Here is a 20,948-nt window from a genome sequence, read left to right as displayed (position 1 = left end):
CTCATGTGTCAGTTCCCTCCAGGTTAGCAGGGAGGGTTTGTAGTGTTCCATCGAAACTTTGTGAATGTGACTGTATGATCCTTTACATCTGGCAACCCATACCAAGGCTGAACCAGCATTTTGGCAGTCTGTGTGGGACCTGGCAGACCAGGATTCAAGTTCCTATTTATGCCTATGTGGAAACTAGTTATTTAAATATCTTTGAGGATTTGGACTGCAGTGACTCTGTACCTCTGTTGTCACTTGTAAAACTAAAATAACTTTCCTACCTCACCTGTGAAAAACAATGATGACCATGAGGTACTTGCGTGCTGTGTTTATTGGGGTTTCATCCACGCACCTCAGGACAGATGGCAGAGCTGTTGGAAGCAGCAGCACCTGCAAGGCAGCAGCTTCCTCCCAGTGTCTGCACACTGGGTTTAAGGGTTCAGCATAAACTGATAGTTTTAAAAGGTTATATTGTCACTTCCATAATCAAAAATGGTGTCTTCCTGAAGATCACCATGGCTGCAGGTAGTGAGTTCCCTGACATGCACTAACAACAGGTAAAATTGCTTTGGCATCTCTCAGTACCAGGGGGGTCAAGATCACCGAGACTCAATGAGACATCGACTTACCCCAGTGAAAACAAACGAGGAAAAGTGTTAATCAGAACTGCTAAGAAAAGCTTACTGACTTACACAGCAAGCAAAATGCGACAGTTGTGTTCACAACTGAGTAGTGCTGAACAAATAATGTACAAATATTTGTATGTGGGAGAGATTTTAAATCTACACGTGTAAAAATCTCCTATGATACGCCGGTATGCTCATCTGGCCAAAGAACTGGAACAGAGTTTATTGTTGCTAATACAAATCTGACCAAAAGCTACTCAAGACAAGTATCAAATGTTTTCATCCATAAGATAATAATTAAAATACAGAGAAATTAGTTAAATAAATGGAGAAATTTACTACTTTTGTGAGCTGAGATCATGGTTCTTCCATTATTTACATACACTGAATAAATTATTTTTTTAATTACTTGCTCAGTTTCATTATTAAAACATTTTTTAAAGCCTGAGGTTTTTTGGGGTTTTTGCAGGGTTTGCTTTTTTCTATACAAGGGCTGAATTTTTTGAGATAAATTGAATACTTCTTAATAATGCTCCCCAGATAGCAAACACAAAATTTTGTAAACATTCAACTCCTATTACTCCCCAAGAAACACCTCGGTTTGCAGAGTCTTCTGCCACAAAAACTTTTTTTATATTGTCCATTGATATGTTGGAAAGGATCAGAAGTTAAATTTGCAGCCTAAATTGGCAAATATACACCATATTTCTACTCATCATATGCCAGTCTCAGTTATTTAAGCATCGAGGATTGGCTGAGAGTTTTGGATGCTTCTCTATAATAAACTAATATATTCTGAAATACTGAGTGCTCTGGAAATACCAACACTTTTTCTTCTCCTGTCATCCCTTTCAGTCACAGCTAATAACTGGAGATCATTTCTTAAAATTCACCCCTCATTCCAGCCCCTTGGAAAAGATTTTGCCAAACATCTGCAGTTGCAACATTTGATAGCACAGGCTTTCCTCAAACACCTCACCCTTCTCTGCTTTCTTCTGGTCTCCACGCATACTGGGCACCTCGAGGAAGGCAGCAAACTCATCTGTATGAGACAGTCCCCCTAGGTTAATGGTCAAATGCACTTTGTTCAGTGATGTGCAGGAGGAATGGTCCACATGTGGTCAGTAATGCTACTTTGTGCCCCGAGGCAGCTGCGCAAGGAAGTGTCTCTAAGTGAGGAAACACCAAATGAGTTGAATTTTCTCAGCAATAGGAGCTAAAACACACTCTGTGCAGGCAAGTACCAGGCACAGTCCCAGGCTCAGCTGCTGCTTCCTCGCAGAAGCACCGTTGTTCCTGGGGGCGACCTGGCTCTATCACCCACTCCAGCGGGGCGTTCCCACCACCCGCATACTCCCTGGAGAGCCGTGCCACTTGCCGAGAGCTTCCAAAATAGCATCTTCCCAACCCAAAATGTTAAAAGCTTTTGAAAACATTTGCAACCAGTTTTATAGTTAATTAAATCCAGATTTGCTCTATTCAGTCATTTGTTCTATAACTTTTAAATCTTTTTTGGTTTAAAGTTTAGGGTTTTTTCCTAAGTCATGCATAAGCTTTAACTGTAAATAGGTTAATTGTAGTTCTGATCTTCCTCCAGCACCTGCCAGTAAAGACAAACAATTTTCAAACACCGAGACCTAACATGGGTCACAGCATTTCAAAGTGGGACCAGTCCTCTGGCGCTGCCAGCAAAGAACCCCATGCCAAATCATACAGCTAGTAAATAGTATGGCATCAATTCCTCAAAAATTTCCACAGCAAGAGTTTTAGGAAGAGAGCCAAATACTCCATCAGTAAATCTCACAGAGTAGGTGATACATTTACAGTCGCCAGATATTTCAAATGGCTTTTCTCTCACATCCGGTTACACTCCACAAATCCAGAAGTTATACAAACTAGATATGCCACGAAGTTTGAAGCTATCCTCCCTCCTCTGTTCAGAACAAATGTGGAAAAATTATATGACACAAAATCATCACTCATCTTTTTCTCAAGAAGACAAGAAATCATTATTCATGCTTTTCTTTAAAAATCAATATTTCTATCAAGAAAGAGAAATAAGCTGTCATAAGAAAAACTGTCTATTTTGAGTTTCAAGCCAGGATTCTCCTAACTTTGGAGCCCAGTTTTCCCAGCAATATTCATTTCTCTGGCTCCCAAGCAGCACCTCTTATGGCTCTTACCTTGGGCATGCCAACAAGGAAATCTCAGTTAAAATTAAGCTCCTGATCACCAGGGACCAATTATTGATTTTCTTCCTTCCTTTACCCTATGAATAGAACAGACGGGATTTAAAAAACATTTTTTAAAAACTGACCTATTAAAAACCAGCTACAGTGAATTGTAAATATCAACACCAAAAAGATCCCCATCTTGCCTCCATTTCTGGTGACTACTATAATTTTGTTGAGAAATGAGTGGTCTGCATTCACTGAATAAGGTCACAGAAACACCACTGTGAACAACTGGGATCACAGACATCCTTGGCTGCTGCAGGCACCTCCTCTCAGTGCTAGACCTGGACAAATGAATTTGTCCTACAAAACCAGAGGTAACCAACTGCATAACATGCTGGTATGTCCCAGAGACAGGCAGCAGGTGCTACAGGAGCTATGGGCTGTCCTTTGCGGAGAATAATGGTCATTTTACATAAAGCAAGTTTAAAATCCCCCTGTATCAACCTGTGAGATGTGAGTTTATGTCCAGTAAAATCAAAAACCATCATGTGAGCCCCAGGGTTAATTGTCTACGTGGTCTTGAAAGCAAGCAATGGTTCATTTATTACTACAACAGACACTAGCAAAAACCATTTATGCATTAGAATTACCTCAGTGCCTTAAACTGACTTTCAGAAAAGCTTTCCTAGGTAGCACACAGTAAAGTGAACCATTGGAAATTTCATGTCTGGCATACAGAAAACATGCTGGTCTCTAGTACCTTCAAAATTTTATTAAATATTATTATAATTCTTAAAAAGCACTCTGCAATTTCTTGAAACAATGATATCGGTATCATTTAGCATCATCTGTCGCTGCTGGTAGGAGATCATGCGTAGGGAGCGCAGATGTCGACGAGCAGCTGGCTCAGAAGCCACAGCGCGATCCGTCCAGTCCTGTCTGTAACAACAACCAGGGTGAGACTTCCCAGACCACAGCCAAGCACTCGGAATCAGAGATCACTTGTCAGTCATTACACACATCGGAGAAAATTCCTACTCTCTGAAAGCACTGTTGCATTCTAGCAGTTATCTTTCTTCAGTAGCACACCCTAGCAGACACTTGGTTTTTCAACAGTTGTTGTTTGTGTTCTGCGAAAAAACACCCTCTTTTAGGCAAACCTGCACCACACACTAGAAGACCAGAAGTATCAGTCTGATACAATCCCATCAAGTTGAGAAAGTCTAACTGCATATAGAGCAGCATATGTAAAATATGCACAATATACAAAATCCACATCATTCAAAAATATCACCACAATCTTCATACAAATCAAGATCCACGACCCTGTGCCATACATGTATAACCCTCCAGCTTAAACACATTTGAGTCCTACACAAGGATGAGACTCGCAAATTCTCCTTCTTCCTCTCATTTGAAGAAGCGTGTAGGGCTAGACTTAAGAGAGTCATAAGGAGGGATGTTTAACCTTGGTTTTTAAAAATAACGGGAAGGAAACCTGCAGATCCAGTATCCAGAATAAATATATTATGCCATTCTCATAAACATCCACTTTTTGAACTTGTTCCAAAATTCACCAGAACTCATACTAGTTTTCTCTTGAGTTCAGGCACTGTGTTTGTAGAACAGTTACCCAAGGAATTTAGTAAAATCCCATTGTTTTAAATTGTAAAGTTAGATTTGACTAGTCACTGGAATCTGACTGCAACCCTTGTAGCCTAGCATTAAAGGTTAAAAGAAAAGCCAGCAGGCTTCTAACATACATTATTTCTCTCCTTCCCCCAAGGACAACCCACAGCACGCCTGCCAGTTCAGCACCTACAACCTCCAGGAGAAGTGCTGCTTCCCCAGGTGCCTTCCTGTGCGGCACGCTCCTGGCGCAAGCAGTTGTCCATCTCCCGTCCGCAGTTGACTTTCAAGGCTGGTTCCTTTCTGGATCAATGAGACTCGTGACCTCACATACGGCCACTTTCCTCTGACATTTTGACATCATCATTTAAAGGCTGTTGTTATCATGGCAGGTTCTTTACAGCTGAAACAAACAGTAGGGTTTTACTTCTTAGGAAGAACATTTACTGAACATCATACAAGCAGTCAACTCCTAATCTGTGGAAACCAATGGCTTATGTTCTGGGGAAGGCAAAGGGTTTGTGGACAGTCACCATACAAATTGAGGAGAAGGAAAAAGCGTATAGAGCTTGTCACTGAAACTGGCAGCAGTTGCAATTAAAGGTGAATGAAAGCAGTGATGCAAATCAAGAATCACCAAAGAATGGAGTATCAGGTAAATGGAGAGGTAAAACGCACCTTTTTTATTAAGAGAAAAAAGGTATTCATATTGGCCTCAAGCTGCTGACCAAGATGCCCCTATACAGAGATTATATATTACTGAAACCAATAGAGTGGGAAACACAAATCTTAAAACATGAATATCACATAGGCAAAGACAGGCAAGCTCCCTTATGCATCTACCTACCTACACAAATGACTGAGATGAATCACCTCTTCGCTTCAGCTATCACATGCAGAGGGAGAAGTAGCCTGTGGTCCTGTCACAGCTCACACAAGCTCCAAAGACACATCTCTGGAGGTTTTGGAAAGTGGACAGCTTCCACAGGCTCTGAATGAAGGCCTGGGAGGGCACCACTGCCTCCTTCCAAGCACGAACCTCCCAAACCCTCTCCTCGCTTCACAGGAACCTGAAGGGAGACAGCTGACTACATTTTTACCCGGTAACGCTGGTATCTAGACTTTTTGTTCTGAGAATGGCCAGAACTGCTGCCACCTGGTGATGTCAGCTGAACCACCAAGCGCTGTTGCATGTCTCAACCTTGAGTTTGCTTTAGTGGGCATTTTGCTGCCAGGTACCAGCTGCACTGGATTTGGCATAAAATACAGCTGCAATAGCTATTTCCAGTCAAAAACTGGGATGAGGTGCTCTTCAGGAAATAACCGTAAAATTTTCAGAGTTCCTATTTTTTTTTTCCGGACTCCAGCCACACCAATATCCCCAGGAAGTAAAAGAGGTAAATTCAGACAATACTGCCAGCCTTAGGGTCTCAAACCAGCTTCCCAGGAGAACACACTAATCATTGCCCTATACACTGATCTAGAGAGGTCTGTTCTTGCACGAAGCCTCTCTTAAAGCACCTGAAGAGCTTTCAGGTGTAGCAAAGTCAGCGGAGGTGTGCTCAGGAGCTGCAGCTCATCTATGAACCGTGAACTCAAGTCCATGGATCTGGCCTTGAGGCTTCATGTTTTCAGTAACAATTCTATGTTTAATTAGCATCTGCTGGAGTTCACTGGTTTAGTCAGATAAAGATAGTGGCTCAACAGCATAAAAAGGATGCAAAAACTTATTTTAACTGTTTTAATTCCAATTTAATGAATAATTCTACCATTCTTCAGACACAGTCTCTGAGTCTTTCTCCTATATTATTCTGGATTCTATTTTTAATCCATGAAATAAATTATTACATTTTTTAAAATTACTAATAATTTTCATGGGGCATGCAACATAGTGTTTCCTGTTAATTCAGACTTTTTTTTAGTTTAATTTTTTTCAAAATATTAACAATTTCTATTAATCAGAGACATGCAGGGCTCGAGTTGCTGAATTAATTTTAAATACTTCATTTTAAAATGATGCAATTTACCTTTCTAGAAAGCTGATTTGCCAGGAAAACATGATAAAAGGAGATTTTCTACAAAGTATCTCCAGGAATCATTCTGGCTCTTTCAGGTATGTTTTTAATGTTAATAAGCGTAAGGTATTATGGCCTAATTTAAATGTAACCAAGCACATGCTTGCTAAAATTAACATAGAGAGTTCTTATTAAAACATCAACATTAATTTTTAAAAAAGCATTGTATTTTAAAATTTCAGTTACATTTAAAAGCACAAGAAATCCAAACTCTAGACAGCATGCAAAATCATATTAATTCATGAATATGTTATTTCTAACAAGAATGCGTAACATAAATCTATTATTGTATTTTGAATTTATCTTTTAGCAAACAATTCTGTCTTTAAGACCAAAACTGTGTCTGCAAAAAAATATCACTGATTTATGTTCAAATTTCTAATTAATACATTTTCATAGAAATGTTGGTATTTGCCATATTGTTTTCAGCTGCTCTGATACCAAAATAAAGAATAAAATCTAGTGAAAATAACTGCTTATTCTGTTGCTCTTCGGTATGTTTAATGACCGCATTTCTGAGCACTGTCATATAGCCAGACATACAGGAGCTATGAAATGCACTTACAATTTATTGCCTATAATTAATTACGCTCACAATCGTTTACAAGGAAAAAATTGTACCAATAAACTGGAGACCTTTTAAAAAGAACTGTGTCTCACTTTGAAATGATAGGCTTCTCTAGCAGTTTCACTACTGCACTTTGGCTAAAAAGGTTCTTGTTGAAATAGTGAATTCTCTGCCTGGGCCCGTCCCAGCTCTCCTGAGAGCTCTGACTTCAGACTTGCTGCGAAAGCTGCATTCTTCAGCAGTAATGTTAGCAACACCCAGGATTTTGTGGCGAGTCTTGGTATAGCTGTGGTCTTGTTATTTATGTTCTTTAAAGCTTCAGAGCTCAGAATGAGCAGATTACATGAAAAATTCAGCTTCCTTTTAACAAAATTAATTTCCAACTTCACTGGAGAAAAGGTTGAAAAATGATTTTTGTAAAATCTTTGGGATGCAAAAGGCAAATAAAACCAAGCTTTTTTACAGTAGAGATTTTCCAGGCTGATGTGCTGGGTTCGTGTCCTGTTTCGTATTTTTAGTGCTCAGCATTGACTATATTAATAGTGGGATTTTATATAAAATGTTGAACACTGCAGAAGGGCAGTCTCCTGCCTGAACCAGGAGAACCTTTACAGGTTAGCAGAGCTGAGTTCCTGCTGCATCCCGATTAATAATCGGCTGCAAAATCCATTGCTTATATAAATCGTTGTGAAACGGGGAGGGGAAGTATAGTGAGGGCTTTGTTTTGGTGGGACTTGTTCAGTGGAAAGCAAAATGGTAGTTAGGACCAAACGCACTTACTTAAGAGACTGAATCGGGACAACAGAAATCCCCCAAAGCAGGAAATGTGTTTCCCAAAGGATTCCCCCCCCCTTTTTTTCTTTTTTTCTTTTTTTTTTTTTTTTAAAATCTAAGGTTATAATTTATTTTAAAATGTGATTCCTAACTTCGCTAGTGCAAACCCTGGGCAATGTCAAGCCCCTCACTGTTGTCCTCTTGAGTCTGTAAACAGACAGAATTAAACAATAGCATCACTAAGTGCGAACTTTCTCCATTCATCTTAATGGACTGTTAATTATGACCACTTAAATGCCCACAGTGTTAACCATTTCACCGCTGACTGCATTTCACCCAAACCGGCAGTTTATAGATGTTGATTTATCCACAGGCAGGTAGATGTAAAACTCACAATCGATATACAGTTAAGTGGACTAAACGATTAAGAAAGTTGTGAATATAGATTATGCAGCCATCTGAAAAATCTAGTAAACATCTCCTGAAGTTTATGCTTTTCAAGGATTCAAGCAAAATGATACTTTCCGTGTCAACACTGCAGTGCTATTTTTTAAGGGTTACAGAGATTCAAACAGGATGGTGTTGGTTTTGTAGTGCATTTTCATGTAGCAGAAAGGCGGGTAAAATGTAGTTAACTGATTGACCTTGCACATCCTAAGTGATGTGGGAATATGTAATGTCAGGATATAATAAGGCTAGTTGACTTTTTTTTTTAAGTTCAGAAATGTATACAAAGCTATATCAGAAAGAATTTATTTTAAAAAGCAAGGCAAATCTTGCAAAAATTTCTCAAAGATCTTAATTATTCCTGCTTATAAATTGATTCTACTAATGGAATTAACAGATATTACAAATTGAATCACTTTTTTGGGGGAAAAAAACCCACAACCAAAAATCCCAGAGGTGTTGAAGAATTTAACAGAACAGAACAATATTTGGGGTACAGTCCTGACAGGAATTACATTTTTAATATTGTATGTACCACATAAATAATAATTACCACAAGTATTTGAATCAAATTAATGTTGTCCTGCTAATTTAAGCTCTTCAAAAGTTCTAGGGCTAATTTCTTCTCTCTTGAAAAAATGGACCAGGTATAATATAGACAGCCTAAGATTTCATTGAGTCTCCCTGGTTCCCCACATTTCCACTGACATCACTGGCTCCTTGAGGAAAGTGTTACAGCCAAAAGGGACCATGTCCATTTCTTCTGTCCACACCACAGGTTCTTCAGTGGTTCTTGCTGTCAGATCCTATGGTTGTTTCATGCTTGCACAAATCCCAAATGTGGCCATATTATCAACCCAATGCTTGCCTACAGTTTTGTTTTTAATACCTGCATTACAGAAGCCACCTGGGGGTTTGTGGTGTTACCGTAAAAACTGGCAGAGGAACTCTAAGACTCATTTTGGAGTTTTAGAAGGCAGGCATTCTTTATTGCAGCTGGCTAGCATGGGGAAGAGCAGGAGTTCAGAGCATTTACAACATGCAGACCCCTCTTAGGTACTTTCTCAGTCTGTGCTGGTGGTTACAACCACCACCACTGCACTGCCACTGACTACCATTGCAATGCAGATACTCATTTTTGCAGCGTAACTCTTGTTTCCAGAGTACATGAAACAGCCACCACACCACTCCACAAAGGTTAGAAAATAACAACGGATCTGCCAAGTAAAGCAGCTCTGAACACAGAAACTATTTTCCCAAACCCTGAGAACCCAACAATTATTTGTGTTCAAGCATGCAGCCCATTTTCCCCATTTAAGCACTTTAAGGTATCAATTTTGTTTTTTAAATAAGTAGTAGTTGTAAATGAGCAGTCAGGCCCATGTGGTCAGCATGTAATGCTGGCAAGAACAACAGTACGTGGGCCGGTGCATTGGGTCTACCACTACTCTCAAGACCCCCCTGATAGTTACCATAGAGATAGTAGGAGCCACAAAGAGCTTCGATCACATTACTGGCTGGGAGGGGGTCAATTTGTATGCGCGAGCCCTGCTGGGATTGAAAGAATGCAGAGGAGGACAGGAGAGATAATAGAGAGAAAAATAAGTGAAGGGAGAATACAAGAAATGAGAAAAATGAAAGAAAGAAAGGAAAGGGAGGAGAGAGAAAGAGATGGGGGGGGGCAACCAAAGGGACTGAGGGATCTCAGAGGCAAAAAAAGCCAGCGGAGAGACCAATGGGAAATGAAGAGAGGGGGAAAGAGAAAGCAAGTGAGAAAATTCATCTTGCACAGATAGCGCTCGTGTCGCTGCCCGACAGGAACTGCTGCTCCAGAGCAGCTAAGCCAGGGGCAGAGAAAGCTGCAGGAGCAGCAGGGACGGCTGGCTGGATGGACAGACGGACAGATGGATGGATGGATGAATGGGTGCAGCACCTGATCCACACCAGGAAAACTGCTCCAAACACACAGTGGAGCAAGGAGAGAGGATCACAGAGGGGAGAGGGGGCTTTGCTTTCATTCGCTCACAGGTTAGCACCCCAAACATGGCGCTGACTGAGCCAGCGCCACAAAAGCAAACAGGTTTCTTTCTTCTTTGGACTCTCCAACCCAGGGCACTGAGGGCTCAGGGCCGGACAGGTTTTGCCTCTGAGAGCTGCCTGGGGCTGGTGGGGCTGGAGCTTTGGCAGCTGCTTGGTGTCTCCGGGAGAGCCAAGGCAGCTTCGGCGGCCCCAGCTGCTGCCTGCCCACCTATACTTACCCTGTTGTATTGCTGTAGGTACCTTCAAAGACACTGGCAGACCTTTCTAAACTATGATGTCACCTAGGTCCATACTCCAGAAAGGCTAAGGAGAACACTTTGCGTGACCAACTAAATCAATAGCGTATCCAAAATACCCTGGAAACAATCCGTTATGGATGTCTAAGTGACCGCTGTATTGTTGCAAAAATCTGTTGTTCCTCTGCAGGTTAGTAATGGCACAGACAAAACCTGCTTGTCTGTCAAAAGGAGTCTACGCAAAGCCAGAGAATGAGAGGTAGTAAGATTCAATGCATAACCAATAATAGTTAAAGAAAAAAGTCTTACTTAGTGGCACGTTCATCAGCCCTGTACCTCCCAAAAGCTAAGGGTAACAAAGAATGGCCCACTTCGGTGGTCTCATCAATGCCATAGTGTCGCTTTGTGTCGCAGCAGCTTGCCTTGCAGGTCTTCCCAGGACATGCACAGCTTCATAGCCTCGCACTGGTACTCAGCTTCAATACTGGGATTTCCATATGTTGGCAGAGGAATGCCCCAAAGGCTGGCAGAGCAGCAGGCTGCTGTACTGTACTACAGCCTCACGGCTGAGCGACAAAAGAATTTTTCCTGGGGAGAATGACTATCTGCTGAGTTTTTCTAAAATAAACCTTTTTTTCATAGAGGGAGCATCACAGTACTACTCATCTTCAGGGCCAGCCCATTCAGCCCCATGAGACTGAGACAACATCCCCTACATTTTCTTACAGAGAAACGAGATTTAAATACGTTCTGTGAAAATCAGCATGGATTTCAGAGATAATCCCCAACTGCCAATAGCGCCCACTGGCCTGACTGCAGTATCATGCACTCGCTATATTACATAGACCAGCCTTGAACCAGTTATGAAGGTGGGGTTTTTCTTAGTGAACTAATACTACTTTTGTATCATTCCACTTTTCAAGCCAATTGTCAAACTGACCATAAATTAGATTTCTCCCTTGCATATTACCACCAAAGTCGAGTCACCCCTGAGATCAATGGCATTGCCTTTGAGTTAAAAGCACACAGATGTCTGAGTAACAGTAAAATTACTGAAGTATGTAAAAGCCTCTAGAAATGCTGTAAAGCAGCTTTTCCATATATAGCAATGTCACCATTTTAAGTCAAATACATTGTGATTTTAGCTTAAAAAGCCTTCTAAAGCAACACAAACTAAATTGAAAACACTTTCAGTTCAGAGCAATATACTCTTTACATAAGGCTGTAAACTATAGCATGAAAATGGCACATATAAAATTGTAAAGTGCCTTTGTAGGAAAACCCAGTTTTACGCACAAGCTCCCAAACTGTCCTGCGCATTAGAGCTACTCCTTTGTTTTCATGCAATTTATAATACAGAATCATTTTAAAAAGAGACGGTGTCAGCCCAGCCACAGATATTCTCAAAGATTTCAAAGCCTGCTTCCAGCCCTTCCCTTATCACCACCACACGTGTAGGAAAGGGATCCTCCAGTAAGACAGTCCAGTAGTTTCCATACAAGCCCAGCCCAGCCTCAACAGCCTCAGGCTGCTGAAGTCATTAAGATTTTTATGAACATCTACTAGCCAGATGAGTCCTCATTTCCAAATCCCTTACAATTTTTTCCACTACAAGAAAACTTTCCAAAAGCTGGGTAATAGGCCCCAAACGGTTCTTTCAGCACTAATGTGAACTGGAAACTAAAAAAATCGTCCAGCGGGTAATTTGTATAAGTCTCCTAAATCTTGAAAATGAGGCTATTCATTTTCTAATAATAAATCTTTACTGCAGCTAATCTTATCTTCCCTCCACAATAAACTCCTAATTATTACCTTTCTAGCCAGCATATCTGTGATTTTAAAAGTGTGTGACAGCAGTAAAAGCAAGTGCTGGATCTTAAGACTGAAAAAAGGAAATAACTTAGGTTAGGCATACAGAAGATCCTTGTTTTTCAAGCTCTGAACAACATGATATAACGGAACAAGTTACAAGCTGGGAGAAAAATATTCATACTAGAGAAGTCAAGGACAGTCACGACTGCTGCTGCGCCTGACAGCTCTGGGGAAGCTCCACCTTCTTCTCGACGAAACCCGCACTGCCCAAATGAAAACGAAAGAGGAAAAGTACTTCTTGTTTTTTTCTTTCTTCATTTTTACTTAGACCTGGTCAAACCCAGAATCCATTACTAAATACTAAAGGCAAATGAATAAAACATTTTTGCAAATACTTGTCTAAACTCGGAACTTTGCACATCATTAATTACGAGTTTTATCTCCCATTTATACTGGAAGTACCTCAGGGCCAGCAACCCCTGTGAGGCCCAACAGTACCAAGCACAGTGTGTGTAATGGTACAGACCTTTTTTGTATCACTTTCACTCTGCTAAGGCTAAACAAATTACGGAGAGTATCTGCGAAACTAATTTTTGAGTTTCAGATTATTTATATCACCAAAAAAAAAAAAACCCCAGTGTCAGATAAAGTATGTCCTCAAATGAAACTGAAGATCTGAATTTTGAATAGCAACTATTTGTCACTGCCTATTCTCAATCAAGCTATAGAAGAAGAAATATTTAGAGAAGTGATCTGAACCACAAATCCATCTCAGAAAACCGGAAAAGTTTGCAGGGAATCTGTGAAAAGAAAAGGACACCAAAACTGATCACTCCAGTTCTTCTGCTATTTTACTGCACCACTTCACAATCATCTTTTATACAGTACAACAGATTTAACTGCACTGATTTTTAAACATATATTTACAAACAGCATTCAGTTTGTTAAACCAATTATTCCTTACCAATACATGCACTACTCTAATAAGAACTTGATAGTTGTTTGGAGAGCCTGGTGTGGTGGCAATGACCCAACAAGAAAACAAAATAACCAGAATATGCTTTCCATCAGAGTAAAATATAAAACCACCAGTCCCTTTGGCCTCAGTTATTTGGAAGTTCCCAGATGTTCCTTGCCCTTCTGGAAGGTGTGGATAGAAGTGTTCCCACACCTTTCCCTGCCTGTTTACCTACTGACGTGCAATCTACCTCTCAGGTTTTGTCACCAAGCTATGATGAAGATAAAGGAATATAATACTTAGGAAAAAAAGTCTGAGCCCATCTCATGTAACAACGCTTTAGGTATATTAAGGCAAATGAACTTTATGAATAAAAGCTTTATTCTTTACAGGAAAAATATTATGCTGTTTCTCCTCCTGTGAATACATTTCTTTCAAGCAAAATATGTATTTTGAGTGTTCATTAAATAGGCATTTTTTGACAGGTAAGTTAAATTCATTTATTTCTTCTATTTATTTCTACAAAGTTTCTTTGTCCTTCACATTTGATGGACAAAATACACAGTTATATCTCCTCAGTCCTTCTTCACACCCTGTTTACTCCTTGGAACCCTACATACCTTTCTCACATAAATCGGGGGTTCATGACATTTAAATGCATTTCCTTAAGCTTTCAAGAAATTTGATATGGCTTTTCTTTCTGGGCCCTACAGCAGCCCCCAAATTCCCAGTATTATTTAATCCAGTTGAAAACTTCTTGTTTCTTAGATAACAGTAACAATTTGAGCTGAGCGCTGCTTAATTTTTAGAGTAAGACCTGCGCATTAAGAAGTCAGCACCTGCTTTTCTAGGTTATTGTTTCCAGTCTATGCATTTTTTCTCTCACAGACACAAGTTTGTAATTTTAGCCTCTGATGGAGCTTGTCATTTGCATTTTAGCAATCTTGCTCACTCTCCTTTTCACAAGTACTATTCTTTTGAGATTCCTACGTGCCCCAATTGTAAAAATGACTAGGAAGCTGCTTGACTTCATAGTGCCTTTTGATCCAAATAGTCTCAAGAAATGCTGTATAAACATCAGGATGCCTACGAAACAGATGCTAAATATATTTTAATGTATCAATCCGCAAGGAAAAGTATGGCACTGAGAAATTAAAGCAAAAATGTTCAGATACAGAAAGTAAAGCTGTACCAAGGTACTGAAATAACCAGGAACTGCATATGCAGTACCTCAAAATTTCCTTGAAAAATTAGAAACTTTAATAAGAACAATGCTATTCTCAATAGGAACCGTATCCTTAGCAATTAGGATTAGAAATGCTAATTGACATTAAAGAAATCGGTAAGTGAATAAAATCAAGCAGTTCTGCCTTGCAATCCTATTCTTTAATCTTCACACAATGGTCTCCAGCCATCCCTGCATTATTTTTATTAGCTGTCTTTGGCTTTTTTAAGTGCGTTGTTTCTGCTGAGCTTATCTGCGAAGGAGTAGGTCCAAAGTAAGCAAACAGCAACGAGGAAATAAATAAATAATCTTGGGGAAAGAGCCTTTCTGAGCCTGTGTAGCTGAACCACTGACTTATTGTCTCTGCTCTCACCACACCCCCCCCTTCAGTCGGTTGTTCCTTTTTCTAAAAAAATTATTTATTTTTAAAATTTGGGAAGGCCTAACCAGCATTAATAGGCTTACAATTCCTAGTAAAAAAGGGAAAACTATTTTGCAGTTATATGAAAACAAAAAGCATCTGAAATCAGCATGTTGTATTTGTTTTCACCATCAGTTTGGGGAAAAAAAAAAAAAAAGGAAAGAAAAAATAAAGACAGCTGTTAATCCATTTTAGTAAAAGTGAAAAAATCCTGGGGACTTTCTAAGCCTAATTTCAGCCTAGAGTGATTTTTATGGCCAAACAATGAATCCTTAGAATAATTGGTTCATATCATGAATACACAACAAACTCTGAACCCAGGGCCTGATCCAATTTCCAGGGTAATCGGTAGGAATACCTCCTTTGACTCCGGTGACAGTAACAATGTACAGTATCATTAAAAATAAAAAAAAAAATCTTTACAAATGTGTTCTGGGTGAACACAGACCAATTGTTCGTTTATGTTGCACGAGCTCTAAAAGTGTTTTTGGAGCATTACATGTGACTTACATCGATGCAAACAAATCAATATAAATCGTGGGTAAAAAAAGCACCATCACTTAGAGAGGTACTAAATTTCCAGACCACAGTATTCAGATGATGATTATTTATTGCCATTGTACGGAGATGAAAGGCTGTGGCGTTCCTTCCAGCTCCGCTGCTTCGTGCCAGCTGAATTCTGCGAGAGGGATGATGTTAGAAATGGAAGGCTACAGTAATGTTAACTATGCTGTTTCCCTCCAACATCCATTTTGTTCCAAAGAAACACTTGCCAGAGATTAAAATATTCAAGATGGCTGTTTTCTGCACCCTTTCTGCGAGCTCTACAGTTTTGCGCGTTTCAAATATGCCGGGTCCCCGTCTTCATTAAGACCACGGCTATTTTATTCCCCATCTTATCTGCCTCCCGAGTCATTAAATACTGGCCAAAGTTCAAAGGGGCTTGCCTAAAAACTGCCTCATTTCCAGCCCGGACACCGCCGCAGCCCTCCGGCCGCCGTTCCGGCTGGATGCCGCTCCGCTACCGCGACTCGCCGGGCGCCGCCGCAGCCGGCGGCGGAGCGCGGCGGGACCCCCCCCGGCAGCCCGGCCCGGCCCGGCCCGGCCCGGCCGAGCGCCGCCGCCCCGCTCGCCGCCGCCGCCGCCGCCGCCGGGGGAGGCAGGGCCAGGGGCAGCGCCCAGGAGCGCGGCGGCTCCGCGGGGGCGGCCGGGCCCGCGCCCCGCACCTGGACTTCCGCGGGGGCCCCCGCCGGCCCCCCCCGGGCTGCTACTGAGCAGCTGCGGGGCGGGGCGGGGCGGCCAATGGCAGCGCCGCGGGGGACGGGGGGGATCCGGCTCCGCGCGGCCCCGGGGGCGCAGCCGCCCCGCCCGCTGGCAGAAGGCAGCGGGGAGCCCCGGGGAGCGGAGGAGAGGGGGCGGCACGGATCCCCCCCCCGCCTCCGGCTCCCACGTACGGCCGACCGCTCCCCTGGAGTTTCCCGCGGCGGGGGCACGGTATTCTTTTGTCCCCGCGTGTCGTCCCGTGTCCCCCCCCGGAGTGAAGGCGGGGGTCGGCTCGGGCCGGCGGCGCCAGCAGTGCCGGGCAGCCGTCCCCCCATCCCCCGTCGTCCCCCCCCCTCCAATTGCTCCTCCGCAGGACGCGGGGGGCGGGGGGTGTCGCACCCCCGGGGAGCACCGGGCTGCCCCAAGCCGCCATCCCGCCGGCGGGCGGGGGCAGGCGGGCGGCTCCCCCCCCACACACCCCGAGGTGCGGAGCCCCCGGGCACTGCCCGTGGGGACACACACACACACACACACACACACACACACGCCACGGCGGCAGAGCAGCGCCTTGTGCCCCCCGCTTCGGCGGCGGCCGCCCAGCCCCGGTAGCGGGCTGCCCCCGGGCACCGGGCTGCCCCCAGCCCCGCGGCCCCGTCCCATCGCCGCGGGAACAAAGAGCCGCGGCGCGTTGCGGGTTATCGGGGTTCATGGCGGGGCGCAGAAATGCCGGGTTGCCCTGCTGCTGCCCGTCCTCGGGGTCTGGGCAATGCCGGGCGCTTGGAGAGCGGCTCTTCCCCAGCCGCCTTAGAAATTGGGTGGAATATCGGTTAGAAATATTAGCACTGGGATTTAACTCGGTGTTTGTCCAGAGGTCACGCTGAGTATGTCAAGTGCTTTTCCTAAAAGTATCAGACGGTGCCGTCCCTTGCTCTCCTTAGAACGGCGTTCATACTGCACTGCAGACAGATAAACGGGTTAACGTCAGAATCGGATGGTTTGTCTGAGTACATCGCACAGCTACGCGGAGCTTTTTTTTCACGGCTGAGAACTGAAAGCCTCGCTGACCCCTCCAAAAATTCTACTTCGTACAAAGAAAGCTTCGACTCGCTATGTTCTCCCCAAAACGTACCAGGCTTCCCGTTTCCCACAACCTTAATTGCAATTAGTTAGTGAGCAGATGGGATGAGGCACTTTCCATGCACGAGCTTCCCACTTCCACAAAATGAGTTTATCAAGCGGTGCCTAAACGTCGCTTTCTATTACCGAGCCCCCGATGTGCCGCTGAAGGAGCCTCCCCTGCACACGTAGCTCAGGGACAGGGCAGGGGTGCGCACACGCCGCAGCTATTTTAACAGGGCTGATGGCGCCCATGTGCGCAGCGCCGCGCAACTACGGCAAGGAGCGTTACCAAACCTCGTGGGCAGCAAGAAGCTCCCCTATAAAACGCATCTGTGACTTGCTAAGGAAAGCGAGACCTGCTTTACGGGAGCACAACCGCCTGTCCTTCCTCCCGAAGTAGCAGTTTGGTAAATTTTAGCTCCTGAATTGTTTCTGCCTTTCCAGCCATTGCTGCTTTACACTGACACGATCAATTTGTTGTTGTTGTTGTTGCTGCTGATTCCTGTAAGCTCTTGATGTCTGCCTGGGAGCGAGACGGTCCAAGCACGGACAAATGCAGATTTTAAAATTTCTGTCCCCTGTGAGGCTTTGCTGGCTGCAGCGAAGGCAGTGCTGCCGGGCTGAATTAATCTTTCTGCTGCAAACAACAGGGAAATGCCGAGAAAGGGATTTATCTAAATGACTCTAGTTGAACTAAAATTCTACTGATCGGTAGGAAATATTTGTGGGTTAAGCGCTGCTAACGATAACGGGTGGGTCCTGCGGTGAGCTACACCTACCCTGATGCTAAGCTCACGGCTGCCAGTTTTTCCAAATGTTTCACCGAAATGTGGAAGATGCGGCTGATAGGAAAAAAATACGCCAGCGAAGTGCTGCAGATACAGCACATCAACGATTTGGGGTTTATTACTTTCAAAAGATTCTTCGGTGTTTCTAAATACATGTGTTTTCCCCAGTATCTCACAGCTAGCGAGGGCCGTATCTTGTCATCGTTGGCAAATCAATGGCAGAGCCTGACCTTTAAGAGGGCTATATCCTTTATTCAAAACAGGCGAGTTGAAATGAAAGATCTGTGAAATACAACTTCACCGGGGAAGGGGGCATTTTTAATACGAATGCTGCTTTCTATAAACCGTAAATAGATCCTCGCAGAGTTGGCAGAACTTGGTCTGGGAAGCAGCCGTGTTTCACACCACCGAGACGCTCCCGGGAAGCCGCTCCCGGGCTCGCATGCGGCGAAGGTGCCAACTTCTAATTGATACGTTTAGGCGAAGCTCCCAACGTAATTGCTTCTAACATTCATTTATGCAAAGCGGCTCCGGGCGGGCAGGGCGAGCGCGGGGAGGCAGCGCTGCTGCCAGCAGGGAACGGGCCTGGAGACAGCTCCGGCTCCGGGCGGGAGAGGGACCGCCGGCGGCTGCGGGGGGCGGCCCGGCAGCTCCCCGGCTCCGGTTCGCTGCTCCCGGGCGGTGTGAGCGGCGGTGGCGCCGCGCTGCCCGCGTCCCTCGGGGGGAGACGGAACTGCCGCCTCCGCCCTGGTAACTTCTGCGCTGGCGACAGCGGCGGCCGTCGTACACCAGCACAGCGATTGTAACAATTCTCCTGGCAAATCGCATTCCCCCCCGCCCCGCGGCCCAGGTGACCCGATGGCGGTCGCCCGAGGCTCGCTAAACGCAGTGCCTCCGCATCGCTCGGCACCGTCGCTAGCGATCGTGACGCGGCTCAGAGAAAGTGTTCGCCTTTGCACCTTCCCCCGCGGGAGCACAGGGGAGAAAGTCCCAGAGCCCCGCTCCCTGTCAGCCCCAGCCCCGCGGCGGGAGCAGCCCCCGCTTCCCCTGCCGGCGGCAGCGCCCGGGGGGCTCCGGGGAGAGCCCGGGGCGCGGCGGGGGAAGGACGAGGAGCACAAGGGGCTCGGGGGTGCCGCACCCCTCCCCCGCAGGCGGCTCCCCCCTCCGCTCGGGCAGGAAGGGAGGGACACGGCCCCGCGGCGCACTGGGGGAGGGTGGCGGCGCCCGGGGCCACCTCGCCCCCCCAGGCGCCATCTCGCCCCCCAGTCGCAGGGAGCAGCCGAACGGCAGCGCGGGCGGGAGCTGCCGCCGCCGCCGGGCCTGCCGCCGCCGCGCTCCGCTCCCCGCCGGGGGCCCCCCTGCCCAGAAACACGCGGCGCCTGCCCGGCCGCCAGCGCTAATCTCACATCCTCCCCCGGCGCACACGCACAAAACGACGGCCAGAGGCAGGGGAAGCGGGCGAGCCAAAAGGGGACCCCGTCCCTGGGTGGGCTCGAACCACCAACCTTTCGGTTAACAGCCGAACGCGCTAACCGATTGCGCCACAGAGACTCCCGCTAGGAAACGCTTCCGCGGCGTGAGGGATGTGCTTCGGCCCGCGCGTCGGCCGCGCGCTGGGCTGCCTCCGCGCCGCGGGCCCGCGCTGAGCCCACGGAGCCGGCTTCTCGGTAACGAGTCCTTCCAAATGCTGAAGGAGGACGGAGAGAACAGTGAAAACGGTGGCTTTCCTTCGTGCAGCCAACGTGAGGGGCTGATTCCCCAAATCATTGTTCACAGCAGCGTTCTTCTTCTGGGGAAGAAACTCATGAATCCGAGTTAAACCAGCTGCTTCTTGGCTGCTGCTAATTCCTCCATTACGCATGCAAGCTAAAATGTAATTCCTAAATATCATCGCAAAATTGCCCTATTAATATATTTTAAAGGTAATTTTAAGTGACTGCAGGGAACAGAGTGTTTAAAATAGGCAGTGTCCCTCTGCATGTGCGTAGGTAAATTATATTCTCCTTTCTAAGTGACTGAAAACGGCAGTGAAGCAAAGCTAGCATTCTTATTACCATTTTATCAAAATCTGCTTCCCACATTACCTTACAGTAAATCTATACCTACGGCTCCGCCAAGTGCAAAGTTTTCACATCCAAACCTGAGCAAACATTTTCCCTTTCTCTTTCCCAGGCTGATGCTGTGAATCTCTTTGAAGTCTTAGGATACCAGTTGCTTCATGTTGTCCCCGTGGCTCCATGGAGCTCTCTTGATGGCTCTTCTGCCCCCTGAACGCCTCTGGAGTCGAGCAGGCACACGACACCACCACACAAGGATGGGAGCCAGCTCCTTCCCGGGCAGATGCTGGTTATCTCCCAGTCTCTGCCCACCCAAGACCAAGAAGTCCCAGCTCACTCCTGAAACCAGAGAGTCTTCAGCAGCAGGAGTAAGAGCAAGACCATCTTACTCCAGCTCTCATATTTTGTAAAATACCTTCCTCTTCAACGCCATAAGACTTTGTTCCTCAGCGCAGTGTGTAGCTTTAAGCTGACCATTTATTGCCCACAGCTCAGCCTTTCCAGTTTTTCCAGTACTTTGAAAAGAGCTACATAAATGTCAGTATTATCACAGTGCTGCTCAACTGCCTTACTGCATATTGTCAGTACCTTACTGACCAACATCTTTTAAAACATGAAGGAGAAAGGCAAGATATGCAAACCCTCAACAGTAATTAAAATAAAGTTTTGGGGCATCGTGCCCACTGTGGCATGCTTTCCTACCCAGACCTCTGCTATTCTCAGCATCAGAAGAATCAGTTCACAG

At 45.0% G+C, this 20,948-nt stretch overlaps 1 non-coding gene across 1 annotated transcript; it reads right to left on the bottom strand.

Annotated features, from left to right (window-relative positions):
- Positions 1–19,623: 19,623 nt before the first annotated feature.
- On the bottom strand, positions 19,624–19,697 carry TRNAN-GUU (transfer RNA asparagine (anticodon GUU)). Its single transcript has one exon. It is a non-coding gene; the product is annotated as a tRNA-Asn (tRNA).
- Between the last annotated feature and the right edge of the window lie 1,251 nt (positions 19,698–20,948).

This window comes from Strix aluco, chromosome 1 (genome assembly GCF_031877795.1).
Source record: "Strix aluco isolate bStrAlu1 chromosome 1, bStrAlu1.hap1, whole genome shotgun sequence".
NCBI classification, from domain to species: domain Eukaryota; kingdom Metazoa; phylum Chordata; class Aves; order Strigiformes; family Strigidae; genus Strix; species Strix aluco.
This window is presented reverse-complemented; position numbering and strand designations above follow the sequence as displayed.